Genomic DNA, 5,782 nt, shown 5'->3' with positions numbered 1-5,782 from the left:
GAATTTATCAAAATAAGAACTTCTGCCCTTTAACTTTTTAGTTGTTTTTTTAGTGTTTTATTTATTTTTGAAAAAGAGACAAGAGTGCAAGCAGAGGAGGAGCAGAGAGAGAGGGAGAGACACAGAACCTGAAGCAGGCCCCAGGCGCTGAGCTGTCAGCACAGAGCCCCACGCGGGGCTCAAACTCAGGAACCGCGAGATCATGACCTGAGCTGAAATCCGACGTTTAACCGACTGGGCCACCTAGAGGCCCCGAACTTCTGCCCTTTAAATGACACTGCTTAGAGAATGGAGATACAAATCACACACTGGGAGAAAGCGTTTGCAAACCACACCTCTGAAAGGTCTTGTAACCAGAATACATGTATTGTGTATTTGAAAGTTGCTAAGAGAGCAGAACGTAAAACTTCTCATCACAAGAAAAAAAAAGTCTGTAGCTACGTGAGGTGACAGATGTTAACTAAACTAATCATTTTGTTATATATATATTATTTATATAATATATATACCAAATAATTATGTTGTATATTTTAAGCTAATACAATGTTATGTTTCGATTATATCTCAATAAAACTGGAAATTATATAAAAAAAAACTTCAAAAATTTAATATTAAAAGGGCACCTGGGTGGCTCAGTCGGTTGAGCGTCTGACTTCGGCTCAGGTCATGATCTCCCGGTTCATGGGTTCGAGCCCTGCGTCGGGCTCTGTGCTGACAACTCAGAGCCTGGTGCCTGCTTCAGATTCTGTGTCTCCCTTTCTCTCTACCCACCCCCCCCCCCCCACTCACACTCTGTCTCTCTCTCCTTCAAAAATAAATAAACATTAAAAAAAATTGTTTTTAATTTAGTACTAAAAAACAAAAAATCCAACTGAAAAAGAAATGGGCAAAAGATTTGATCAGACATGTCACCAAAAGAGTATTTAGAAACATTTAACACATTGAGGACATTGTGGGTCTTGCCTCCAAGCTCTGTTAGGCTGGCCCAGAGCAGCATTTGGTCTGGAGCTAATTCTTTCCTATGACTGAGGCCTCTGAGCACTGTCCCCGATGGCCCATGAATTCTGAGGCTTTCCACTCTGGCTCTTGGGAACAGAACAATTTCTGGCCCTGCGAGAACCTCAGCAATTCCCGAATCCTTCCGATGGTTCTCAGATAGCTTCCTCCCTTCCATGTGCTGACAGTGGGTGGGGACCCCCCCCCACAGATCTCCTGAGTTCCTCTGGACAGCTCTCTCCTCTCCGGCCCTCTGCCCCGTACTCTGGACACCTGGCCTCCCCAGAAGACCATCTCCATCTCTTCAGCTCTGGGAAACCACTGGCTCCACCTGGGGTCACTTCTACACCAGGGTGTAGAACTTTTCCCCAGAAGACACATTGAGCAGCTGTGGGGCACATCTCATTCTTTTCTAGTCCCTCAGGGATCACTGTGGTGTGTTGTGGGGAGTGGGGCACAGGAAGGTCTCATGTCTTGAAAACCCTTCTTGTTCCATACACTTGGTCCAATGGGTTAGTTTCAGGAGGGAGAGTAAGTCCAGTCTCTGTGACTCCATGTTAGACAGTGTAGAACTCTGAATGATTGTTTTTGTTTTTTTCATATTTATTTGTTATTTTTGAGAGACAGAGAGAGGCAGAGCATGCGTGGGGGAGGGGCAGAGAGAGAGGGAGACACAGAATCCCAAGCAGGCTCCAGACTCCAAGCTGTCAGCACAGAGCCCGACACGGGGCTCGAACTTACGAACCGCGAGATCGTGACCCCAGCCGAAGTCGGACACTCAACCGACTGAGCCACCCAGGCACCCCTCTGAATGATCGTTTTTAACCTAACAGTTATATTCAACCCGCTTCCTGACAGTTGCTTCATCCTCACAACAACCTTCTGAGATATGGCATTTTGACCCCCAGCCCCCCCTAGAGAGGTAGCACAGATTGCCAATGAGGACACAGACTGTAACTAAAAAGAACTGAGAGCTGAACGCTGGCAGTCTTACTGTCAGCTCCACATGCTTCAGTAATATACTATACAGCCCATTCTTGAAACGTGGTACCTTCATCAGTATTTCTTCTGTGTCCAAATTCTCTATTTTTTTCTGGAACACAGTGTACCTTATTAAGTGAACTTTTGTACTTACAACTTGAATACATTTCCAAGAATCCATTCTCTGACTTTTTAAATTCAAGTACATCTGCCATTTGTGTGTTGGATTATCTTTGAAACAGATATTCATTGACGGCAGAATGACTCAATGCCATATTTTCTCACAAACGATAACGGTCACGATTAGATGATGCTGGGTTATGCTGTGCTACTGAGACATCGGCTGGAGAAAAACACAGACATCAACAACTCTGAGCTGGAAAGCGATGGAGGGCAATTGGACACAATGTGAGAAACTAGTTATGTCTTAACTCATTTATCTTGTTATAAATCTTGATAAGGTATCCTTTTTGTGTGCGCCAGAACCGTCCGTGATATAAAACAATCTTGTCTATGATTAAATGAGCTCCATCAGTAAATATAAAAATGCTAAGACAACCTTGTGTCCTGGTGTTATCGGCAGCGCTTTTTTCCTCTTTGAGTGCTACGTAAAATAGCCGTGCGTCTTGCAGTTGATGGTAACTTTGCTTTTATGAAATAAGATGTCATCTATCTAAATGTTTTAATTGTATTCTGTTTCCCCTCTGCACCAACCCTTATCTAAAGCCTTTATTTCAATAATTAAATTTCAGACATGGTGTTCTGTTTATTACATGCCTAATGTATGTGTTTCCAATATTGCTGTTTTGTTCCTTATTTTGTTTCTTTAACTGCAATCTCCATTTTTTTCCATTCATTCTATTGTTTTTACTATTCCTTTCTCTGAGCTCGTTCTTTGAAAATGAGTTTTTATTAGGTTCTATGGTGGTAAGGGAATTTCTTTCATTTCCTTGGTTTGAGTTCTTGCCTATGGAATTAATTTCCCAAAAGGACTTTCTCGCTTTATTTTTTCTACTTAAGCTTCAGCCAGTTTGCTCCCATCCATCCTTTCCTTCCTCTTTCGGGGTCCTGCCCTAGCCGGCCCCTCCAACTTCAGCCTGTCAAATTCCCTTCAATTCTTCAATGCCTGCCTCGACTACATCTTTAATAATGCTTTTCATGATTTTGTGAGAGCGATGAGACCTTTCCCTCTTTCCGCCCCTCATAGCACTTTTGTCATGCCTTGTAGAGCCTTCCAGATTCTCTCTTGGAGTTTAATCAGTAGGGTTTAATCATTTAGGGCTGCGATAGGTTTTTGTTTTCTTTTGTTTTCAGCATACCTTTGTGTTCCCCAGTCACAGGAAGGTGATTTGTACCTGATAGATTCTTGGCAAATATTGGTTGATTTGAACCAAATTGATACACCTAAGTTGTATGGGAAAACTCCATCATGTGAACTGTTAATTTCATAACATGATTTTAACATCATTGAGGAGGTCTTCACATATCTCAAATAGCAGTTCTCTGCCTTCAGGACATGTGAGAATCACCTGTGTAAGTAGTTTTTGTTTGTCTGTTTCAAACAGCAATCCTTGTTTCCGGCCAAATCTACTAAAACTGTAATCATTGAAAACGAGCCCCAAGAAAGTGTTTTTAGAAGCTCTACAGAAAATTTTCCTCATAAAAGGTTAAAATACTGCTGTTAGGAAGTCAAGTGATGATTTTCTTTTGAGCTGTATGTAGATTTGGGGACTTTTCTTAGATGTCCTCATAACGGAGCCTGGGTCCTAATCACCTAAATGGTGAATGTGCTAGAATATTTAAAAATCTGTTCTCCCAGGAAGAGAAAAAGGTAGAACACAGCAAATATGGGGCTACTATAAGCCATTTATTCACAGATTAAACATATATGTTGATGTAAAAATAATCTAGCCCTGACGATTTCTTCTTCTCCTTCTTCTCTTTCCTCTTCTTCTTTTTCCCCTCCTCCTCCTTCCTCCCTCTTCTTTCCTTCTTGACACAATGTCATGAAAGAGAGAAACATACATTATAACTATGTTGTGCCACTGCAGTAACATAGGCTCAAATGCAAAAATATACATTCTGTCGACTAAGAATAAAGCGCTTTTTTTTTTTTTTTTGGCAGCATCTGCTTTATTTTGTGTAAATAGTGTGGAAACATGATTTTCAGCATGGCTAGCAAAGCATGTATGGACAAGTTTGTAAGAGCGTATTTATACACCACCCCAGGTAAGTCGTCAATCAGGTAAAGTACACAGTTCTTTACTATGTACTGAGTAACCTCATGTTAATCATCCTAAAGCATTAGAATCTTTATTAAAAATTAATGTGTTTAAGTTAGTGCCTATACAAATTTCAGAATAGCCTCTAGGGTTCCCATCCTCCAGAAATTTAGAACCTAACGTGGATGAAAGAATGTGGATACAAATGAATTTACTTAAGTGACACAGAATTGATAGAATAAGTATTTTCTCTCCCATTGGCTATAAATAGGCATGGCTTTGTGGATCTGAGACTACTTGTGAATTTGCACAAACCATACAGCAGAAAAACTATGAATCTTCTGTAAAGATACAGATGTTCGAAATGCCAAGCTTTGAAAACAACAGGATCACAACCTCTACATTTCAGGAAAGAGAACAAGTCTGGATTTAAATCACCCGTATCTTCTGTTGTGGCATCGGACACCTGATACCTTGGACACAGCTTCCTTGTGAGCAGTCCAGAATTAATCAGTGTTCACACAGGTGAAAAACTCCTTCGGAGTCAGTTGAGTTAGAATAAGAGGCTCCACTCAGGGCTGGTTGCTTTTTGAGCCCCTAAAACACACTCTTTTTGGCAGCGGAGTCTGGGGAGAGATGTTTTTGTGTGATCTGTCACTAGGATGTAAGGTCCTAGAGAGCAGAAATGTGATGGGACCCCGGCACAGCCCTAGCATCAAGAACAGTGCAAGGTACACAGTACATGCTCAGTGAATGTTCTATACAATGCTTTCAATTGAAAATTTTGTTTTTATTTTAATACTTAGTTCCTGCTTATAAAATAAATCAGTTCATTATAGAAATTTGGAAAAAACTTAAAACCTTAAGGAGAATATAAAAATTATGAATGATCATCGTCAACTTTTTCAGTTAATGTGTGAGTGTTTTTATAAAAATGGTTTGGTGCATGTGTGTGCGTGTGTGTGCATTCACATGCATGAGTGTGTACACGAGAGAATCACTGAACTTATGTGCGTAAAGTTTTTGGCAACATATCGTGAGTTTTTTCTCATATGATTAAATTCTTTGGAACCATGATTGTTAGTGGTTACATAATTTTCAACCATGTAGATTTACCATAATTTGTTGGGCATGTACCCTATCAGGGACCATTAAGGTGGTTTTACTTAGCTATTTTTGGTAAAAATAAATAATACAATTAAGAATGTCTTTATATGTTAGTCTTTTGACATGACTAATTATACCCTTAGGATAACTTCTCTTTGAAATGATTATAGAAATTTATAGTGAAATAAAAATTTTCAGGAATACCCTTTTACTTCACTTCTGAGAACATCAGTTATTCTTTTCCATTGTTTCCAACTATGTAAAAAACTATGTAAAAAATAATATCTCATTTCCTGTGAATTTGAACTTAGTTTTTTATTTGTGCATAACCATGTTTTCATACATGGATATTTTAATTAAATAAATTAATTGTGTATATTATTTATATGTTTTTGGTTGTCTTTTTCTTAGTGACTTATAAAAGCATGTCATATATTACAGATAGGAAGCATTTTATCTGTGGCACAAATTTTCCT

The 5,782-nt window shown here is 39.4% G+C and overlaps 1 long non-coding RNA gene across 1 annotated transcript; it reads left to right on the top strand.

Annotated features, from left to right (window-relative positions):
* Positions 1–2,191: 2,191 nt before the first annotated feature.
* Positions 2,192–5,510, top strand: LOC131508432 (uncharacterized). The gene is made up of 3 exons (XR_009260011.1): positions 2,192–2,385; positions 4,103–4,206; positions 4,471–5,510. It is a non-coding gene; the product is annotated as an uncharacterized LOC131508432 (long non-coding RNA).
* Positions 5,511–5,782: the final 272 nt, after the last annotated feature.

The sequence above is a fragment of the Neofelis nebulosa genome, chromosome 4 (assembly GCF_028018385.1).
Source record: "Neofelis nebulosa isolate mNeoNeb1 chromosome 4, mNeoNeb1.pri, whole genome shotgun sequence".
In the NCBI taxonomy this organism is placed as follows: domain Eukaryota; kingdom Metazoa; phylum Chordata; class Mammalia; order Carnivora; family Felidae; genus Neofelis; species Neofelis nebulosa.
Note: the sequence above shows the minus strand (reverse complement) of the source record. Positions and strands in the feature narration are given on the sequence as shown.